At 45.0% G+C, this 23857-nt stretch overlaps 1 protein-coding gene across 1 annotated transcript in view; it reads left to right on the top strand.

Annotated features, from left to right (window-relative positions):
• The window catches only part of KANK1 (KN motif and ankyrin repeat domains 1), a 634838-nt gene that overhangs the window by 105054 nt on the left and 505927 nt on the right, over window positions 1-23857 (top strand). The window lies entirely within an intron of this gene.

Here is a 23857-nt window from a genome sequence, read left to right as displayed (position 1 = left end):
GAGCGGGTACCGCGAGGGGTGGAGGAGAAAGGTGATCAGCCAGAAAGGTAATCTGCAAGGTCCCAAATGCAGCGTCCGTTCTGCAGTACGTCCCGCTGGGCAATCCAGGCACAAAAGTTTATAAAGGCTCGAGGGCGGGGGGGAGGGGTCGGGGAGAGCAGCCCAGGTGGTCACAATCAGGCAGGCGGGTGCTCCTGGGAAACAGAGTCCCAGCACCCGCGCTCGCAGCCCCGCCTCACTCAGTCCACTCCGCCTTGCACGTCCCTCAGCAGTGGCCCCCGGTGTTGGTCAAACTCCCCTTGCGATGCGGGACCCGCGGAGCGGGTACCGCGAGGGGTGGAGGAGAAAGGTGATCTGCCAGAAAGGTAATCTGCAAGGTCCCAAATGCAGCGTCCGTTCTGCAGTACGTCCCGCTGGGCAATCCAGGCACAAAAGTTTATAAAGGCTCGAGGGCGGGGGGGAGGGGTCGGGGAGAGCAGCCCAGGTGGTCACAATCAGGCAGGCGGGTGCTCCTGGGAAACAGAGTCCCAGCACCCGCGCTCGCAGCCCCGCCTCACTCAGTCCACTCCGCCTTGCACGTCCCTCAGCAGTGGCCCCCGGTGTTGGTCAAACTCCCCTTGCGATGCGGGACCCGCGGAGCGGGTACCGCGAGGGGTGGAGGAGAAAGGTGATCAGCCAGAAAGGTAATCTGCAAGGTCCCAAATGCAGCGTCCGTTCTGCAGTACGTCCCGCTGGGCAATCCAGGCACAAAAGTTTATAAAGGCTCGAGGGCGGGGGGGAGGGGTCGGGGAGAGCAGCCCAGGTGGTCACAATCAGGCAGGCGGGTGCTCCTGGGAAACAGAGTCCCAGCACCCGCGCTCGCAGCCCCGCCTCACTCAGTCCACTCCGCCTTGCACGTCCCTCAGCAGTGGCCCCCGGTGTTGGTCAAACTCCCCTTGCGATGCGGGACCCGCGGAGCGGGTACCGCGAGGGGTGGAGGAGAAAGGTGATCAGCCAGAAAGGTAATCTGCAAGGTCCCAAATGCAGCGTCCGTTCTGCAGTACGTCCCGCTGGGCAATCCAGGCACAAAAGTTTATAAAGGCTCGAGGGCGGGGGGGAGGGGTCGGGGAGAGCAGCCCAGGTGGTCACAATCAGGCAGGCGGGTGCTCCTGGGAAACAGAGTCCCAGCACCCGCGCTCGCAGCCCCGCCTCACTCAGTCCACTCCGCCTTGCACGTCCCTCAGCAGTGGCCCCCGGTGTTGGTCAAACTCCCCTTGCGATGCGGGACCCGCGGAGCGGGTACCGCGAGGGGTGGAGGAGAAAGGTGATCAGCCAGAAAGGTAATCTGCAAGGTCCCAAATGCAGCGTCCGTTCTGCAGTACGTCCCGCTGGGCAATCCAGGCACAAAAGTTTATAAAGGCTCGAGGGCGGGGGGGAGGGGGCGGGGAGAGCAGCCCAGGTGGTCACAATCAGGCAGGCGGGTGCTCCTGGGAAACAGAGTCCCAGCACCCGCGCTCGCAGCCCCGCCACACTCAGTCCACTCCGCCTTGCACGTCCCTCAGCAGTGGCCCCCGGTGTTGGTCAAACTCCCCTTGCGATGCGGGACCCGCGGAGCGGGTACCGCGAGGGGTGGAGGAGAAAGGTGATCAGCCAGAAAGGTAATCTGCAAGGTCCCAAATGCAGCGTCCGTTCTGCAGTACGTCCCGCTGGGCAATCCAGGCACAAAAGTTTATAAAGGCTCGAGGGCGGGGGGGAGGGGCCGGGGAGAGCAGCCCAGGTGGTCACAATCAGGCAGGCGGGTGCTCCTGGGAAACAGAGTCCCAGCACCCGCGCTCGCAGCCCCGCCTCACTCAGTCCACTCCGCCTTGCACGTCCCTCAGCAGTGGCCCCCGGTGTTGGTCAAACTCCCCTTGCGATGCGGGACCCGCGGAGCGGGTACCGCGAGGGGTGGAGGAGAAAGGTGATCAGCCAGAAAGGTAATCTGCAAGGTCCCAAATGCAGCGTCCGTTCTGCAGTACGTCCCGCTGGGCAATCCAGGCACAAAAGTTTATAAAGGCTCGAGGGCGGGGGGGAGGGGTCGGGGAGAGCAGCCCAGGTGGTCACAATCAGGCAGGCGGGTGCTCCTGGGAAACAGAGTCCCAGCACCCGCGCTCGCAGCCCCGCCTCACTCAGTCCACTCCGCCTTGCACGTCCCTCAGCAGTGGCCCCCGGTGTTGGTCAAACTCCCCTTGCGATGCGGGACCCGCGGAGCGGGTACCGCGAGGGGTGGAGGAGAAAGGTGATCTGCCAGAAAGGTAATCTGCAAGGTCCCAAATGCAGCGTCCGTTCTGCAGTACGTCCCGCTGGGCAATCCAGGCACAAAAGTTTATAAAGGCTCGAGGGCGGGGGGGAGGGGTCGGGGAGAGCAGCCCAGGTGGTCACAATCAGGCAGGCGGGTGCTCCTGGGAAACAGAGTCCCAGCACCCGCGCTCGCAGCCCCGCCTCACTCAGTCCACTCCGCCTTGCACGTCCCTCAGCAGTGGCCCCCGGTGTTGGTCAAACTCCCCTTGCGATGCGGGACCCGCGGAGCGGGTACCGCGAGGGGTGGAGGAGAAAGGTGATCAGCCAGAAAGGTAATCTGCAAGGTCCCAAATGCAGCGTCCGTTCTGCAGTACGTCCCGCTGGGCAATCCAGGCAGAAAAGTTTATAAAGGCTCGAGGGCGGGGGGGAGGGGTCGGGGAGAGCAGCCCAGGTGGTCACAATCAGGCAGGCGGGTGCTCCTGGGAAACAGAGTCCCAGCACCCGCGCTCGCAGCCCCGCCTCACTCAGTCCACTCCGCCTTGCACGTCCCTCAGCAGTGGCCCCCGGTGTTGGTCAAACTCCCCTTGCGATGCGGGACCCGCGGAGCGGGTACCGCGAGGGGTGGAGGAGAAAGGTGATCAGCCAGAAAGGTAATCTGCAAGGTCCCAAATGCAGCGTCCGTTCTGCAGTACGTCCCGCTGGGCAATCCAGGCACAAAAGTTTATAAAGGCTCGAGGGCGGGGGGGAGGGGTTGGGGAGAGCAGCCCAGGTGGTCACAATCAGGCAGGCGGGTGCTCCTGGGAAACAGAGTCCCAGCACCCGCGCTCGCAGCCCCGCCTCACTCAGTCCACTCCGCCTTGCACGTCCCTCAGCAGTGGCCCCCGGTGTTGGTCAAACTCCCCTTGCGATGCGGGACCCGCGGAGCGGGTACCGCGAGGGGTGGAGGAGAAAGGTGATCAGCCAGAAAGGTAATCTGCAAGGTCCCAAATGCAGCGTCCGTTCTGCAGTACGTCCCGCTGGGCAATCCAGGCACAAAAGTTTATAAAGGCTCGAGGGCGGGGGGGAGGGGTCGGGGAGAGCAGCCCAGGTGGTCACAATCAGGCAGGCGGGTGCTCCTGGGAAACAGAGTCCCAGCACCCGCGCTCGCAGCCCCGCCTCACTCAGTCCACTCCGCCTTGCACGTCCCTCAGCAGTGGCCCCCGGTGTTGGTCAAACTCCCCTTGCGATGCGGGACCCGCGGAGCGGGTACCGCGAGGGGTGGAGGAGAAAGGTGATCAGCCAGAAAGGTAATCTGCAAGGTCCCAAATGCAGCGTCCGTTCTGCAGTACGTCCCGCCAATTGGTACGAGACGAAACCATTGTAATTAATTGGGTCCAAGCACCAGGTTTCCTGTAAACAGATTATATTAAAAGTATTAATAAACTCAGGCCAACCCAAACATGCATCCTTTAGTAAAAGTCCTGCGACATTCCAACAGGCAATCGAACATAAACCTTTGTTGGAAATATTTGTCATAGATGTAAATCCATTATAGGCCGGAAGAGTGGTCTTGGTGAGAAGGTCCCCTGCCATCAAAGACCAATCTCCCTGCTTTGCAGCAACCGGGATCATTATTGGAATTAACCATGAAACTACGATTACCATTAAACCCTGCAGTATCTAGTACCCCAGGAAATGCACTGCTAGGGAAGCAGCCGCAATCCCTGATTCTACCAAAACAGGTTCCAGTCAGTCATTGGAATCAAGTCCACTCAGAGACTGGAATCTATTAGACGTGGTAACAGTAAAGCCAGCGCACAAATTCAAATCTCTGTCCCCCCCCGATAGGCTCAACATTAGGATGATTATAAAGATCCCTATAAAAGTACCCTAGGGGACGTAGAGAGATCCCTTGGTCTTGGGTAGGGAGTGATGCGGCTTTGAGCAAAACAGTGGAGGTAAATTGTGGGTTTCGGAAGTTGATAACTATATGCAATCTCCACCACAGTTCTTACGTGAGCTACCTATCCAATTGATTCTACTGGTGCTTAAGATATCATCTGCTAAAGCTACAGGAAAACCACACTCTCGGTGGAGCCAATCCACAGTCTTATTCTTTAGTGAGGCATGGGATTCTCTATAGTTGTTGTTGCTTCCAATCTCTCTAACTGGGGGAACGTTGGTTAAAACTGCTACAAAAGGGGCACAGGCCGGTGGTAAATCAAGCTGAGGGCTATTAGGACTTTTAGCATTAAGTCCAGCCTGATTCCTTGGGGCCACACTAGGAAAAGATTTAATTCGACCCGTTATCTGCGAGGGGTTAGGTGCAACAGTTACCTCCTCGCGAATACCCTCGTAGCAGGGATTAGGATTAGTGCTCATAGCCGTTGATATTGCCTTACTAGAAGTTTTAGAGGGGGCCTTAACAACTCCCTGATCTTTTTCCTTGGTTTGGGGTCCTATACAGGCATTAATATGTGATTCCAATAAACCTCCCAGTCTGACTACTTCATCTGTAATTGTATCAAGTTTGATCAATAGAGGTTTAACAAGTAAATCAAACTAAACATCTATAGCGTTAATCAAGAAGTCAAGTTGCTCACTATCTAAAGTAACCGTGGTACCATCCGGTGCTGTTTTTTGGTCACGAACAGCACTGGACAATAAAGAGTCCACTCTCTTAGTGGGACGGTTCCCCCCACGCTTTGGCTTGACATTCTTGCTATTGTTCCTACATGAACGCAATAATCTCTGTGGCCTCGAAGCCGTCATGCTTGGAGTCGGTGGATCTGAAGAAATAGCCTGACTAGGTTCCAAGTCATTAGAAACCCCTAAAGTTGTACTAACCAGGCTCACTTTATCTATTGGGACAACCAAGGTAGAACTATCCATATAGTCAGGATGAGTACTAGCATCCTGATATGGGATGGGCAGAGGAATAGATCGATTAGGTGAGGGGGGAGTCGTGACTTGTGACCCCGACCGCCCCAAAGACCTCCTCCGTTCTTGGTTAATTTAGTCTACCATCTTGACCAAATAGTTATCCATAGTAGCAGTCGCTAGGGCAGTTTTGGCTTTGGACATTATGAGCCGGGCCTAACCCTGATGCCTGACTCAATAATGCAATAATAACAGAAAAACCCCCGCAGTGTGCAGCACAAACCTACTTCCTTTAACTGTTGTTGGCTTTCAGCTTGGGAAAACACGTTAGTCCACAACACAATTTACAAACCAAGTGGCAGTGATGCTGAACGATACAACCTACTGGACAAACGTCAAGCAGCATATATGCTCTTAGGCCCCCTCCAGCCCCCTCCTGTCCCGGACTGTTACAGACTGTCCGCCCTTTGTCCGGGCTTCGTCCTGGGCGTCCCGCGCACGTCCCCCGCAGCGGCTAACGAGGATAATTATTAAGGGGGCAGGAACCAATAGGCGGGTGGGGCGGGCTGCGACACAGCTGGGAACCCGCACGTGCTCCTTGGAGCTGAAGTCCCGTGCAGCACCCTTCCTTGTCCACAGCAGCGGCACAACAGCAGACACAGCCCCTCCAGGGGTAGCGGCAGCACAGATAGCGGTATGCCCCAGAGAACGAAGCGGGACCCGCGCCAGCGGGTCCCGCGAGGTGATTTATGTGTTTGTGGGCGGGTGGGCGGGCCGCGACACAGCTGGGAACCCGCACGTGCTCCTGGGAGCTGAAGTCCCGTGCAGCACCCTTCCTTGTCCACAGCAGCGGCACAACAGCAGACACAGCCCCTCCAGGGGTAGCGGCAGCACAGATAGCGGTATGCCCCAGAGAACGAAGCGGGATCAAGTCACTTTATATAACTTGAGGAAAATACGAATCGGTAGCCATATCCTGTCTCCAGAGAGTCCTTGACAGGTTCATACACTTGTATTGTTGCTTCAGTGTTCATAACTGCAATTTCTCATTGAAACAAGTAATTGATTTAACTGTTATCGTTCTCCGTCACATTAAAATATTATATAGGAGATCTGTAAAGAAATATAAACACATGAAATGCAAATGTGAGATGCATGCGGAGTGTATGAATACAAACTGTGCCAAGTGTGCTGTAAACACAGAAAAATCAATGCCAGTGAAATTGTCAACATTTTAAATACCGAATTAAGCATTTTGCCTATAAAATAAACGCGGTGAGGTGTGCCTTGAGAAACTTTCCATGTATACTTTGACATACGTTATGCTTGTGCGCGCCTCTTTCTCTCGATATTCAATCGATATTCAATCGATATTCACCATCACGCTCCTTCCATATAGCTTCTCCTGCCACTCCTTTCTTTATGCCTTTAAGGTTCCTTATCTGCTTGAGGGAACTATGAGTTTCTCACCCCATCTTTTCTCCTTATGCTGCATCCCTCGCCTTATCTCCTCAATCACCCCTTACTGTCGCCCCATCACTTCTCGCTTTCAAGCCTCCGCTTCGTACCGGGAGTGCGCTAATTGTGTCGGTAATCCTGGCGCTGGGCGTGTTAAACGGCGCCTGGCAGTGCGCCTCGTTTGCGCGGTTACTCCCAGCGGGAAAAAAAAATGTTCAAACCGAGAGTTCCAGGAAAGTCTAGTGGTACACCTGGAATTGTGCAGGTAATTGCAGGGTGGCGGGTTCAAAGCACCAACACCAAACTACAACCGTTGTGTTTTGTGGTGGGGTCCGGAAGCTGTCAAAGCTCATTCGCAAACACAATAGGCCGACTGTGAAAGATGTTGAAATGGCAACCAAGGTGGACAGACAGGCAGTCCTGTGGTTCTTTTGGGGCGTGCGTGTGTCTGTGGAGCTAGACTCTTCGTGGCCACGCCAAAGTTGAGTGCGCGGTGTCTGTACATGTCACGTGTGCGGTTCTTCTAATTTACAATATTTCGGAACATGTACACCTACCGAGCCGGTCTAGGGCCGCGGGCGTTTAATTTCTCAGAAACACACATCCACCTGAGGCCGTTTAATAATGCAGAGGCAGGACGAGTGTTAAGGGCATGGCCGCCTTCAGCACAGTGAGGGCAGGAAATTGACTATGTGACCCTGTCATGAGAGCATATTAAAATATGTCCGTAAACGTAAAAAAAAAAAAAATGGACGTCGCCTTTAGGGGTCTGTTAAAGTACTGAAATAGTTTCAAAGAGAAGGTGACAGGCTGGACGCTTGCAGCGCTAAGCCTTTGTGCTTTGTTCCTTGGTGCAGGATATGTAACTCCGTGTATCCTGTTTCCCTTTCACAAAACAGGCCCCGTTCCCTTGGTAACCACCACCGCTTCCGAGGATCGCATCTCACCTGCTCCAGGAGAGTCTACCACTGAGACTCGAAAATATGTGCCACTTAAAGGTCATTGGTATATTACAAATATTTTATGGAGAAAATGAAGTCTTAAACGTGAAAAGGCAAGGAAGGGCTCTGTCGATTTATAAAAGAGTTGACGTCAAGTTGAAGGGTTAATCATTGGGTATGATGAACAAGTGAAAGAGAAGATGTACTTTTTGAGTTATTGCTGATCTCTGCACATGGTGCCAGATGCAGAGAGGGTTTTAGTGACTGAAAACCCTCTTATTCGGTATACATCGGGATTAGCTAGTGTTAAAAACCCTTTTCCAAATTTACTAAGCCCATTTAACATGGTATGAAAGTTTTTCTGAATCGTTAAATAGATTTAGGAAACCACAATGAATCGGTTTTTTGAAGGGGTGTTTTTAGGGCATCCCTTCCAACCGATTCCTTATTGTGTGTGTTGATGTTTTGCGCAAAAAACCTGTTGCAAAACAGTAATATTTTAACAATTCATCTAAGGAGTTGGCAACTTCTTAGTGAATTTTGAAAAAAGCATTTTTTAGGAGTAAGGAGTGGTCCGTGGGACCGTTGTCTACTCCTAAAAAAAGTTTGTGACGTTTCTTTTTTTTTAACGCATCCTTTTCTGTTTTTAAAGAAAATTAGCTACATTTAAAACAAGCATTGGCAAATCCAATAGGTCTCAGCAAAGCCCAAACTATTGGCCTTGTCAAAGTGAATGTCTTTTAGCCATGCTGTCCAGCAGCACATCTACTGTTCAGCATGGCTAAAAGTTGCTGAAAGTTACTGAAAGCCTAGAATCACAGGATGCTGAACAGACACCCAGTATTTTCGTTCCCCCCATGTTGAGTTTATGGTCCTGCCCCTCCTAGCACAAAAAAATCGCTATGACATGGTCTACAGTGGACGCATCAAAGCACTTTTTTCAGTGACTTTCAGACATGCTGAACAGCAGATGTACTGCTAGACAACATGGCTAAAAGACATTGACATTGAAAAGGCCAAAAGCTCTGGCATTGCCGAGATCTGTTAGCTTTGCCAATGCTTGTTCGGTGTTGACAGTCTTGCTGAACAAATGTGGAAGTAATAGTGAGAAACTGTTGAGGAGCTTAGAAGTGAAGATGTGGTGTAATGTTATGCACAAAAAATACTCTAACAGATCTGAAAGGAGATCTAGTAAAATAAAGGAATGGGGGGAGAAATGAGAACTCATAACACGAGGTTGTGCCTAATACAACCGTGGTCGTGGGGAAATTAAGTGTTTCTTTAAGTTACCCTCACACACCCTAATGGTGTCATGCTTCATCATCGGGTCACCCAGACCCCTAGAAGTCCGGGTGGGCTCGACCACAGTGTTGGGAGTGCTTTTAATATGTTCTACGGCAGAGGGAGTTAACTAGATAAAATACCCCAGGCAGATCCCCAGTATCCCTTTATTCTTGGGTCTGTCCGGGTAATTAAAATACTTAAAAAATGGGTCTTTTAGGAGTGTTATGGTCCTAGGACCCTAGTGCCGACATGTTTCAGTCCGAAAAGGGGCCAAAAAATGGTCCAGGACTTTCTTCAGGGCAAAAAAGTAACTCCCCTATGTGAGTGTAATTACTCGTTATGGGGTGTCCCTATCCTGTCAGTATGGTGAGGGCAGAGTAGCTGCTCCACGTGATTTGGTTAAGAGTGGATGTATGTCAACTGCCAGGCTCCATCTGTAAAGGAAAAAGTAGAGACAAACAACATATAAAAATATCAGCGGTCGAGTTGCCGCTTAATTCATTTCTCCTTGAGCGGTATAGTGGTTACCGCACGTGGACATGCGTGTATCTATGTGCGCATGCTCTCGTGGGGAGGAGTGTCCTCCTATCATGCCACTCATAATGACTGTAACATATCGTTGTAATTGTGACAGACATACTGTGAGCGTGGCGAGATGATTCGCATTCTAGCGATAACAGCGTTATGTCTGTTTGTTGAAAGTAGCGTGCACACAGTGTCTCCAGATACTAGTGCACATTAAAAACGTGTACGTTCCTGGTGATTCCAAGATCTTTGCTACGGGTGGGCAGGTGAATAAGTGACGGAAATAATTACATACTACACATGCATACGACACATTCATTCGTGATAGATCTACGGATATACTTTACCCAAATCGGGGAGGTTGACTGAATCTCTCAGAACCAGGTGGCCAGATTGGGCGGTCCTGGGGGAACCGTGAATGAACAGTGTGTCACGGAGCAGAATGGGAAAAAAATGCCAGCATGTCGTTCCGTATCGGTGGAGTCAAAAAACGAAGGCTGACATACAAAGAGAACGGGACATAGTGCTGGTAATTGTACTTACTTAGTAAAGATCAATCGCCCTGCCCGCTACCTGTTTGGTTCTGGTCCTTGGCTTTCGCAAGGATGAAAAACACGCCCCTCAGTTACAGGAAGTGACGTAATACGTCACGGCGTGCGGGGTAGATGGGAGTTGTGGTTTAATACCACAACTCCCATCTACCCCGCACGCCGTGACGTATTACGTCACTTCCTGTAACTGAGGGGCGTGTTTTTCAATCAGCCCGAGGTTCCGGCGCGCTTTCCCCGTTATTTATGCGTGTCCCTGGCTCCACATCCTTGGAATCACCAGGAACGTGCACGCTACTTTCAACAAACAGACATCACGCTGTTATCGCTAGAATGCGAATTCAGTCATTATGAGTGGCATGATAGGAGGACACTCCTCCCCACGAGAGCATGCGCACATAGATACACGCATGTCCACGTGCGGTAACCACTATACCGCTCAAGGAGAAATGAATTAAGCGGCAACTCGACCGCTGATATTTTTATATGTTGTTTGTCTCTACTTTTTCCTTTACAGATGGAGCCTGGCAGTTGACATACATCCACTCTTAACCAAATCACGTGGAGCAGCTACTCTGCCCTCACCATACTGACAGGATAGGGACACCCCATAACGAGTAATTACACTCACATAGGGGAGTTACTTTTTTGCCCTGAAGAAAGTCCTGGACCATTTTTTGGCCCCTTTTCGGACTGAAACATGTCGGCACTAGGGTCCTAGGACCATAACACTCCTAAAAGACCCATTTTTTAAGTATTTTAATTACCCGGACAGACCCAAGAATAAAGGGATACTGGGGATCTGCCTGGGGTATTTTATCTAGTTAACTCCCTCTGCCGTAGAACATATTAAAAGCACTCCCAACACTGTGGTCGAGCCCACCCGGACTTCTAGGGGTCTGGGTGACCCGATGATGAAGCATGACACCATTAGGGTGTGTGAGGGTAACTTAAAGAAACACTTAATTTCCCCACGACCACGGTTGTATTAGGCACAACCTCGTGTTATGAGTTCTCATTTCTCCCCCCATTCCTTTATTTTACTAGATCTCCTTTCAGATCTGTTAGAGTATTTTTTGTGCATATAGTTTCTATGGGAGGATATACTCTACACAATCCTGCCTCTCTTACCCCCTTAGTCATTGGGATTTCCCAATACTTTTGATGTGTTATAGATGCGGTGTAATGGCCAGAACTGCCGACAGAGGAACTGGGGAACCAGGTTTGAATCTTTGGGTCGGCCAAACTATTTGTGATTCTGGGCAAATCACTTATGCTTCCCACTATCTGACCATGAATATGTCATTGTGTAATGTAACTGGTGAGCATTGAAAGCGTGCCAATATCATCGGCTGGTGTTAGCACCATGGCAAGATGGAGGATGAAACAAGCACACCATACCATAGGATCGTGCAAAGAAAGGAAAAAAAAAAGCAGCAGTGATGAGGGAAGTAGTGGGGGGACGGGTCAAGCAGGGAAGCAGGAGGGGTTGGGGAGATAGGCAATCAATAACAGGAGAAAAAACATTAATTGAAGCTGTATCAGCAACAAAAATGAATGTGTCGTGTAAAGTAACTGGTGAGCACTTAAAGTGCTCCAATACCATTGGCTTATATTTGCGCTATGGCGAGACAGACAATGGAGCGAGCGCTCCAATACCATCTGATTGTGCAAAAGATAAACAACTGCTGTTCATGTTCTAACAACTTTTTAAGAAAAAAATGTGTTTACGTACACACTCAGACATTTTAGGGGTATGTCTGTATGTGTACAAGCAAGACAGCCTGAAAACACAAGTACTCCTATGGAGTGCTTCAAAACAAAGAAAAAAATGCTCTGCAAACCGGGAGCAGTGTAAGGAGACATACTTGGTCCATGCGATACGGGTGGCCCAAACACCAGAAGAGGGCTTGACGCCCACATGCCATGATGAATGGCATCAAAGAAAATGAGAGCGATGCTGAAGTTTACCGATGGTAGCAGGTGGGCTGCCTTTAAGCCTACAGATGGAACACAACACTTCTCTTCAAGACATTACAAGCACTGTCTAGCCGATACCTAAAACTCATTGCTTTATTTATAGCCATCACAGACGTGGTGGTCTGCTGACCCCAGCAGACCACATCCCTCTGATGGCAACCAATGGTAGTGGGTTGCAGTTTAGGACCTACCTAATTAATATTAATGAAGTAGGTCGAATGGCGACCCACTACGCTTTGGTATTTTGTGAACTGACCAATTAGTACATAGGACAGTTCGCAAAATACCAATCCATTCAGTAAAGAAGGTGTGTAAATTGCAACTCTTTTTTTTTTTTTTTTTTTTTTTTTTACCAAATTCGTTGCATGTATCTCTGGCCCATGGCTCCTTGATGCCTGAGATATTGTGCCAGCTTTGTGTGCTGAAGATGAATGCATCCAAGGCGTTGCTTAGTTTGAGCTGGTGGTTGCAGGTCAGGCCCATCGGCAATAAGTTTTGGGACCAACAGTTATTGTTTCTCATTAGGCTTTGACCCAGAGCAAGAGAGAAAAGAACACACAAGGGGAAAGAAGGAGGAAGAGAAGGATGGAAAAATAGTGACCAAGAAAGAAAGCAGGGTTAGAAAAGAATCTGCAAGAGTGAGCAATGTGGCATGGAATGTATGATGGTGGATGAAAGAGACATGCAGTGGAATCAACCGTATGAAGCCTTGGTATTCGGCAGCCCTGACCCTTTGGTAGCAAAGGCCTATGGCTTGTGAGCAAAACGTTGAGCCCCAGCACTTAATGTTATTCAAATTAAGCACTGATCCAAGGGGGTGTTAATCAAGATCTTTTATTTAAAGTTTTACTTTGATGTGATCTTGTAGTTACATAGTTTAATTCTGACACCACAGCAAGAGATGGGATTTAAAAGAACCCTGGAGGAGCTGGGGCCATGATCTGTGTAGAAACACTTCCAACAACTACACACGTTAGCTTATGGTTGGGAAGACTTTGAGACTTGATGGATGCTGAGTGGTTTGACCAAATTCCAGGTCTGGAAACACAGAGTTGAAAGATGAGATAGTAGCAGGGCACTTGATTCATCAAAGACCTTGGACAGTTTAGTCCAGGAGGGCCTTTGTCCACTTTAACACTAGAAAGCAAATTCAGAAACTGAACTGTTGATTTTTCTGATCTTTACTTACCAATAACTTTTTTTGAGTGATGGTGACTACTGGGCAAAAATAAATTTTCCACATCATAGAAAAATGTGATAAATCAAAGGGCGTTGAGATGTCATTTCACACTGGTGTAGAGTGTAACATTGCATGGCGTGAGTGCTTCTGGGCTTGCATATCTTGGCCAAGCAACAGCTGTAATGTTGGGTTATTGGCCCTCTCAGTTGAAAGGACAGCTTAGAGGATGGTAGAATGCACCTGACCTGCATATTTTGTCTACATCAGGGAACAGTCAATGATTAATAATCACTTTGGTGGAGAGATTTAGTGAGGTTTATATATAGTAACTGCACTGACCGGAATGCCTGCATAGTGGTCTTGTGGCTGCACATGATTATTTTGCTCTCCCTGACCATGCCTCCTGGTCTTGCTATTGCCAAATTTGAGTATTACAATGTGACATCCATAAATAAGAATCATGTCGTTTCTCTAAGAGGAGTTCAGATGCTCTACCATGGTTAAAATGAACATCATCTGCATCTTTTGCAGACTTCCTCCTCTTGAAGGTGCTTACTTGGTGGGTTCTGTGTCTACCCTTTGAGAATTTTATTGTAGGTTTGAGGCAACCACTTGCTTTTGATGGTAGACAGTCTTGGGTTCTGACAGGCTCACTCTCTAGAACCCTCTTATCAAGCCTTCAAGTTACAAACCTATCTTATGAGTTAAGGGGATTCCAGGACTCTAAGTTGGGTGCTCTGGCCCCGCTCAGCACATTGCAGGGGTTCATGGGCCTGTGAGTCTCCTCCTCCGCGGGACACTTACTGTTTAAGTGAGTGATTTTAATTAACTTAAACACTTTAGTCTTGTATAGCAGTGTGGAGGTCATCAGCCATTTCACAACCTTTGATTCTCCAGATAAGAAAACCAATCCTTCTGAATTTCCTTGCATTAGTGTTAGACTAGCTGGGAAATTTTACATTTTGTATATAGTCCTATAATATTGATGCGGTTTATTCACCATAAACAAAACTTTTGGAAAAGTTTCAACAATGGGGGATACGTTCAGCGAAGATTTCAATCCGGGGTTGCTTTTTTTTTCTTTTTTAACAACTATTAATTACATTAGTTGAGAATTACTAGATGTTAAACATTATGAAAACTCAAACTAATACAAGGCCAGTATTTTTGAGGCGATTCTCTCTGTAGCTTGTTTTTTTATTTTTTTTATTTTTTTTACAACTGCACTATCTAATTATACTCTAGTTTTTGTATTCGACATAGTTTTACTGTCCATGTTCTTAAAATATTTGTTGCAGCTCTAGGCATGACTAATCGTGCAAGTAAGAGAGCGGTACTCAACTGATTTTAATGACACCAGTTTGCACATGCGCTACAAAAACATTTCTTTTGAACCCAGTTTCAATCTGGTTCCTCCTCTTCATGCTAATGCATTAAAGAAACCTTCCTGACAAGTTTAATTCACATTTACAAAGCGGCTTCTGACCACCTTCACCTGTAGTAAAACATAAGCTTGGCTGCGTTCCCTTTAGAGCATGGTAGCTAATTCGGGAAACTGAGCAACACAAACGAAATCAGCAAATTTACTGTTACAGTCTAATATGTGGTGATAACCCTATATAGTAACATTAATTAATAAACCAAAGACAGTTTATAGAACCAGCGTTGCTTTGTGGGCCCCTTTGATTATATTTGGTGACCTTATTTTGTTTTTACTCCCAACTATGTGGTATCGAGCTTTCCTTAAAGTATTACAATAACATGAACAGGACATTTCAAGGGTTCACACTGCAGTCAAAGCAGATGGAATAGAAAACTCTGAGGAAGAATAGCTGTACAAAGAAATATTCAGCATAAGAATCAACATTATACTGAAGCAGTAGTGATCTTTGAAGCAAAAAACAAGTTGTGCGAGGATGTTGAGATGTAATCTAGAGAGGATTCCCCCCTCCAAGGGACGGGATGAGGGTGTCTCTGAGGCTGTCTTGGGCGTATGAGGAAAGCATGTGAACTGCAGGGACAGAACTAATCTGTCCACTTCACAACGCACAGCTGCAGTCCCTAAGGTTTCTACAAATGTTTTGGAAACCTCGATTCTTTTAATCCCAAAACATAAAACCGTACACAAAACATAGTAAACTGATTTTTCTTTCTTTGTTTTGACTTTATATCACCAATATGTAAAGTATTTAATCAAATTCAGATATTATGAACACAAATTACATATTGTGCAATGATAATGCTATTCAGTGGTTCTCCACCTAACATCAAATGCTAACGTAACTTTAATCCTTGACAACCTCAATGCATTTCGGGTTTGGGCAACCCTTCTTCAGGGGAACAAACTTATATACATTTTATGCTTGTAGGTTGTTTTTGCGTTCCAAAAAGCCTCCTGCTTGAACAAACCAAACAAAATTAGTGTAAGTTACCTGTCTAATCGTGACAATCGTACATCAGAATAACTTTATATTATTTGTGTCCCTCAAGACCGTAAGCTCCAGTGTTCCCGACAGGTAAAATTAACGTGTCTCATACAAATTTGAAACCAATGCAAACTAGACATTCTACAAAAATCTAACAGTGCCTAATGAAATCAGTGTGTGCAACCAATGAAAAAGTGCCACCGAGAGACAAATACCAAGTGAAAACCGAATCATTGCAAGTATGTGTGCTATTTAAAAAAAATAGTTGAGCCCCATTCACCACGGTACAAACACATAGGTATCCTCATAAGTACCTGTGCTATTCAGTCAGGTCAATAACGTAAACTCTGAGAAACGAGTGTGTCAATCTGTCCAAGAAAGATACGAAAAGTGTAAGGTTGCCACTAGAAACATGCTCGCCAAACAGCGTGTAATACCAACGCTAAGTCTTACCCGCTGAAAACAATGTATATACTCAATGGCCGGGAGAACCCTGAAAAAGATATGCGAATATATCCAAATTAGAATGCACTCTCTCAACCTGTGAAGTTATCACAAGCTTAAGTAAGCGGGTACCAATGTGCTCCAAGTCCGGACTTCAGTAAGGGAGTCTTACCGTTGTCAGAAATCTAATCTTAATGCTAATTTTCGTTGCTCCGCTGAACCCGCGTCTACAACTTCCTGGTACCGCCGAGATCACATGACATTCCGTAAATATTTAAGGATACGCCCCATAAAAAAAACTTGTGTAACAGGGTCAACTTTATTCATAAGACGCAATGAGCACGCCCGTCAACAACCGAATCCAAGAATATTTGCCTTTCCATGTAAAATATCTGTGGTATAAAGAAAACTCTAATAATTGTAAGAGAAATACACTATTAAATTCATCCCGTGGGGAATCGATGTATATAGTGCTACTATGTCTATTGTACATAGCCATATATTCTAGTTAAATTTAGATCGTAAATGTTCGTTTAAGACAGTCCGTGGTATTCTTAACATAGGTTTCCCCACATCTGAACCTATCTTAAGGTACCACAGACTCTATTCCCCATGGAGAAGGCATAGAGGCCATAGAATGGAGGTTACTTAATAATTCACTGGATGAAGTTAATAGCGTATTTCTCTTACAATTATTAGAATTTTCTTTATACCACAGCTATTTTACATGGAAAGGCAAATACTTCCTACAACGCACAGGAACATCCATGGGCTTTCCAGGAGCCCCCTCGTATGCGAACACATTCATGGCGTATTTTGAAAACATGTTCATTCTTCACAATGAGCACTGGCAGAGCAATATGGTCACTTACATGCGTTTCATCAATGACATCCTGGTGATTTGGAAAGGGGATCGTGGTGAACTTGAAGCAAACATCCACACACTCAATCTATGTAATCCACAGATCCAATTCACATATAACATACTAAAACACCAGATTCATTTCTTAGTCATTCTCATCCAGAACGAACACAGGTACAGGGTTATTAACATCAGTTTACAAAAAGCCCACAGATCAGAACAATGCACTTCATTATGAAAGTTTCCATCCTTCGTCCCTAAAAAAACATGCACCTGTATCTCAATGTATAAGGATCAAAATAATTTTATCCGATGACCAGCAGACCACATCCCTTATTGCAGAACAATCTGTCAGATATGCCAAACGTGGATATCCACAAGACGTTTTACAAACAGCACGTGAAATTGTCAATTCCAAACAACGACTACTTTCCAACCGTCCAAAACACAGCAGCATGCAGGAAGTCTTCATACCATAATATTCCCACCAAGCCGCTCAAATCAAAAATCATCATGAAAAGATGGGAGATGATTGAGCAAGAAACTGATTTCAAACAGGTTTTTCCGAACAAACCATTATTTGCTCATACCCGATCTAGGAACATGAAGGAGATATTAAAAACAACTCCGCACAGAACATCACAAACATTCAAAGGAATGTCAAAATGTTATAATTGTGGACAATGTGGAAATGTGATGATTGGCGACGGTTTTTCTCACCCACATACAGGAAAGAAAATACATTTGAAACACTCCTCAAATTGTAATAGCGAAGGAGTAATATATGCCATCCAATGCCCATGTGGTCTTACCTATGTAGGTAGAACAGCACGAAAAATAAAAACAAGAATAGTGGAACACAGAAGTATGATCCGCACCAAAAACAGTAATTCATGTTTAGCTGCCCATTGGATAGATACACATCACACAATCCCACAATTGAAATTCACAGTGTTAGAGAAAATTACGAGCAGACCAGGGATTGCTTTTCAAACTCTACTCTCTCAGAGAGAAACATTCTGGATAAAATATTTGGCAACTCTTATTCCCAAAGGATTGAATGATCATTGTGAAATGTTATGCTTTCTGCAACACACTTGATTTACCAAGAACAGGGTTGTTGTACTACATGGAAGAACATTGTTGCTTTATCATTGAATTATCCTTGTGAAATGTTATGATTTCTGTAATATATTTGATTTACCTAAACAGGATTATTGCACCACATGGAAGAACTTTGAATCTGTGTTAATCATGATTGAGGCATCAGGATTGTAGCACTACATGGAAGATCCACTGTGTACTCTCTATTTGTGAATATGTGTCTCTCATGTTCGTGGCACCACTTCCCGAACACTCACTATTTCCTGTAAAACACTAAGCTCCGTGGACTACAGGCAGAACCAGTTTCAAGAATACACATAGTACCTTGTTTCCGTCTTGATTGTTGACCGTGAATAATGTCAATACTGAACACAATAGTCCGCAGATAGATATTACGTTTATTATTTAAATGCAGACTAGGAAGCGCGTCTACATTGGCATTTACGTTGATTGGCGGTATAATATTCTTGGATTCGGTTGTTGACTGGCGTGCTTGTTGCATCTTTTCAAAGTTGACCAGGGCACAAGTCCTAAAAAAAGAAGTGGGGGGACGCTCCAAGTTAGGTGGTGTCGCCGGAAGTGACGTCACGACAGGAGGTGTCGTCACGAAAGGTGAAGGGGACAAGCTGCCACCAGCAAACCTCGGCGTTGTCATCACACTTCCTTCCTATTCCAAACCCGGGTCCCTTGTGAGCGCGCGCGCCGTTTCCTCTTTTGCTTTATTTGGTGGTGTGCTGGGATTATGTTTTCCTCGTGAAGCCCTCAATGCGGCCAGTTTTTGCGCAGGGGGGACGGCGTCCACCCGGTAAAATAAGTGGGGGGACGCCGTCCACCCGCGTGGTACCCCGACTCGAGCCCTGAAGTTGACCCTGTTACACAAGTTGTTTTAGGGGCATATCCTTAAATATTCACGTAACTCATGTGATCTCGACGGTACCAGGAAGTTGTAGAGGCGGGTTCGGCGGAGCAACGAAAACGAGTGTGAAAATTAGATTTCCGACAGTACAACGGTAAGACTCCCTTACCGAAGTCCGCACTTCGAGCACATTGGTATCCGCTTACTTAAGCTTGTGATGAATCACTGACAGAATATCGAAGGTCAAAATATCGACCTACAAAAATATCGCAGCAAGAATATCGAAGTCAAAAATATTTACATTCTATCTACATTATGGTAAGTACAAAAATATATAGAGAAAAAATATCGGTCAAAAATATCATTGTTAAAAAAATAATGTAAAATAAAGTAAATAATACATATAATTAAAATAAACAGTTAAAATATTTTAAAATGTTTTAAAATTATAAGTAATATACAATTTAAAAATACATTAAACATATACATATAATATATATACTTATTAATGTTTTAATAATTATTTTAATAACATAAATTGTTAAACAATCTTATAAATTATAAATAGATTTATACAAATAAAACAATGATACAATGATATAAATGAAATAAATATATGTAACACATTAAAAAAAATTACATCTTTTTAAAATTAATTGTATACCACATTAGCTAAAATAATACAAAAAATATTAGATAGAGGAGGGAATAAAATTACTATTCCAACTCCAAACAGTACAACATTAGGGAAAATGTTGGATAGCGTAGGGGTTAAAATTACTATTCCCACTTCAGTGAGTGCAACAGTAGTGAAAGTGTTGGATAGCGTAGGGGTAAAAATTACCTTTCCCACTCCAGTGAGTACAAGAGTCGGGAAAGTGTTGGATAGCATAAGGGTAAAATTCATATTCCCACTCCAGTGAGTGCAACAGTAGGGAAAGTGTTGGATAGCACAGGGGTTAAATTAACATACTAATGAATCAAATACATTTTGTAAAATAAATTACATATTAATAATTAACATTTTTTTAATAAATAACAATTACATGAATTGTATATTTACTCAAATAACATAAATGTACTTCCCACACTATTCTCCCATAAACACACAACACACTACACATAAAAAAACACAACTAGTTTAATTAGCAATTAATCAATTAATAAAAATTACCAATGAAAAATTATCAATAAATCAATAACAATAAAAAAACATATTAATTAATAATTAAATTACTGCCCACCCTATTCCCCTATAAACCCACAACCTGTCACACTTAAAGCACATAATTAAATTATCAATTATTAAAAATTAATTACCAATTGATAATTAACAATGAATTAACAATAAATAAACATTAATAATGTAATCATAATTATTATAATTATACATTAACCAATTAATACTTTTTTGACCAATTAATGATTAATTGACAAATTAATAATCAATAACAATAAATAAAACCATATTAATTGTTATTAAATTACTTCCCACCCTATTCCCCTATAAACCCACAACCCACTCTGATACTAAAACGCAAAATGTACTTTAAAAAATTACTAATTTCTAAACATTTAATACATATATTTAAAAAATGATAATACATTTAAAAAAGTTAAACATACATATAAAATGCATACTAAAATACATAACACTAATAAGAATATCAATATTATTGACAACGATATTTTTGCTAACGGTATTACTTACTTTGATATTTTAAAAAACAATATTACTTACCTTAAGGTCGATATTCTGGTCAACGATATTCTTGACTTAGATAGTCTGTCCCTACAATATTAAAAACTCGATATTAAGGTAGGTCGATATTAAAAAATCGATATTTTGACTGCGCATCGCTTGTGATAACTTGACAGGTTGAGAGAGTGCATTCTAATTTGAATATATTCATATATCTTTTTCAGGGTTCTCCCGGCCATTGAGTATATACATTTTTTTCAGTGGGTAAGACTTAGCGTTGGTATTCCACACGGTTTGACGAGCATGTTTCTAGCGGCAACCTGACACTTTTCGTATCTTTCTTTGACAGATTGACACACTAGTTTCTCAGAGTTTACGTTATCAACATGACTGAATAGCACAGGTACTGATGAGGATACCTATGTGTGTGTACCGTGGCGAACGGGGCTCAACTATTTTTTTTAAATAGCACACATACTTGGACTGATTCAGTTTTGAGTTGGTATTAGTCTCTCGGTGGCACTTTTTCACACACTGATTTCAATAGGCACAATTAGATTTTTGTAGAATGTCTAGTTTGCATTGGTTACGAATTTGCATGAGGCACGTTAATTTTACCTGTCGAACACTGAAGCTTACAGTCTTGAGGGACACAGACAATATAAAGTTATTCTGATGTACGATTGTCACGATTAGACAGATAATTTACACTAATTTTGTTTGGTTTGTTCCAGCATGAGGTTTTTGGGAACGCAAAAACAACCTACAAGCATAAAATGTATATACGTTTGGTCCCCTGAAGAAGGGTTGCCCAAACCCGAAATGCAAGGGGAAGAGAGGTGGGGGAAAGAAGGGGGAGGAATAACGAGCCTCCACTTCTGGGGTGGAGGGAGGTGTTTGTATTTTTAATGGTTTTTACATATTAAGATGCCTGGTGACGTTTTAGGACCCATAACCCATGAAATATATCCGATGTTATTTACTATGGGGGTTGGCAGTTACTTAATTAAAAAAAGCTTTCAAGAGCTCATCTCCTCCAAATTGACGTGTCACATCCTATGCATAATACTGACTGAAAAAACATGATGAAATATCCACATAAGGTTTTGCGTTGTCCTCGACTCAAGTATATTCAATGTAAGATTTCAAATAGGGTTTACTTGACGCCTAAACGTATTGCTAGAATTTATCCAGGTGCAGACTCTGGTTGCCACTGATGTCACATACTGGATGCCGACTTATCTCGTATGCTCTGGACTTGTGACACTCTAGAACTCTCCTGGAATGGGGTTGTTGATCTACTGTTCCACACAACCGGTCATCCACTGGGTAACTTCATAGAATCCCTAATACTAGGCCTTTACCCTTGGCTGAAAAATGACAAGGCCACTAAATTCATAGACCTGGCACTGCTTTGAGCTAAAATAATTATTTCTATAAACTGGAAAACGTACCCCCACAGCACCATTCCACAGTAAAGACATGGAATAGAGTTATGATTCCCTGGCTTACATCCGAAGGTACACTTGTCCATAGAGAAGAACATGCAGGTTTGAGCAAATAGTTCATAGCACAAGCGTTGGAGCTGCTAGCGGAAGAGGTTAAAGCCCTTGTAGAAGATGATTGGCATCCAGAGATGCTCCCTGACTGTTCCTCTGTTTGCTATGTTAATGTTCATGGTATTGCTTCACGCCTTAGGGTTTCTAAGTATCTTAATGATAAGGATCAGGTAAATTCCACATTGATCTTTTAATTTCCTGTTCCTTCTGTTCTCTACTCCCTATTTGTTTTTATGTGCTGTAGTTCCAGTATGGCACAATGGTGATACTTTTTGAGCCATATCTCTTGTTAATGAATGCATGTCGTATGCAAAGCTACTTTTAACTATGTGGAAATAAATAAATATATGTAATTTTTTTTAAAGATGCCTGCTGCTGCAGGCCCTCTTTTTGATTCTATCTAAGATTTGTTTCTGGAATGTCCTCTGGTCTGTCCGGTGCTTCTTCTCTTGGGTAGGGGAGCAAGGGTCTAAACTTAGTCTCCTCCTCTGCTTGCCTCCTGATATGAGAACTTTTGCCACTTCTCATCATGTCGAAGTTAACCAGTGATCTAATTAATCACAATCTTCAGTATCCACTGGCTACTTCCATATAACAGCAGAGCGGCTACATCTCACAGGCTCCATAAGAACTGAGGAATCTTAATCTGCACACTAGCTACATCTAGCTGAGTGGCACAGCCTCCATTACTGCGTTTGGTTTTCCATATTGACCATTCACCAAGTAGCCTCTGTGCCCTCACTGCCTCGGTTACTACAAATTTGGTTTTCCAGATTGACCATCCAATTCGGAGCCTCGGGACCAGGCAGTTCATCCTCTTACTTGATCTCATCATTAGGGAAATCTTTATCCACTTACCTAGAGTTAGGCCTCAACTCCTCGTTTTAAGACATCACTGTAAAGTGCATTACTTGTGACCCTCGCCAGCCAGAGTCCTATGATGTTTATGGAACTCCTTGCATCACCGACCCCCTCCCACCCCCCCCCCCCTTCCCCGCAGGACACTCCAAGGTCATTCGACATTGGAGGCGAACCTGCCCTGCTGAGACTTAATGCAGACATCCATTAAGTGATCCACTTATGATGCATAAATACAGGAAACCTCAGTGGTACCGTCCCATTTGAAAGCACACAGATGGCTGGATAGAGCCCTTAGCTAAGCCGGGTATAGAGTAAGTGCTGCATAAGTTAGGATTTGGATGAAGAAGAGACAAGATGGCACTATCGGTCTTCCCACAAAACTCATGACCTCTTTCCATGGAGGAGTCTAGTGTGTCCTATCAGGCTTCGGATGCCACTTAGGCAGGGCTTAAAAAATGTTGATTATGTTAGCGCAAAGATCTCTGACTAACCTCTAGCACAGTGACCGTGATAACCAGACCTCTTCATGTGAGGCGCCCACTTTAGGTTCAAAGCTCTCGTGGGGCAGAAAATAAATACTGATAGCAGTAAAGGAAGTTTAGTCTCCATTTACCACCTGCTGAGTAGGCGGTAACTGTCTGCAGCGGGGTCTGAGTGGTTCTGGTTACTGGTGAGATGGCATGGAAGGGCGTGTTGGGGTGGGGAGGCTGCAGACCTTCTGAACATCTGGGTGGAGCATTGTCTGCACCTCTCATGGTGCTGAGGGGCGTGGGTGGGACCTTAGCTGTATTTCTGTCATGCAGCCCCTGCATCAGGTTTTCCTGGCACTGACAGGTAGCTGGTAAAACCGATGCAGTGTGTCTGTAGAACACCGGTCCACTTGGAGTTGTACTGCGTGCTATCCCCAAACATCGCTCTGGGCAACTGGTAATGGAGGGCTTTGAGTTAGTGTTTTAAAAGTCAGAATTACGAACAAGACACATTTATTTCGTTGCAGTTTTATATAGCA

This window comes from Triturus cristatus, chromosome 2_1, assembly GCF_964204655.1.
Source record: "Triturus cristatus chromosome 2_1, aTriCri1.1, whole genome shotgun sequence".
Taxonomy (NCBI): domain Eukaryota; kingdom Metazoa; phylum Chordata; class Amphibia; order Caudata; family Salamandridae; genus Triturus; species Triturus cristatus.
This window is presented reverse-complemented; position numbering and strand designations above follow the sequence as displayed.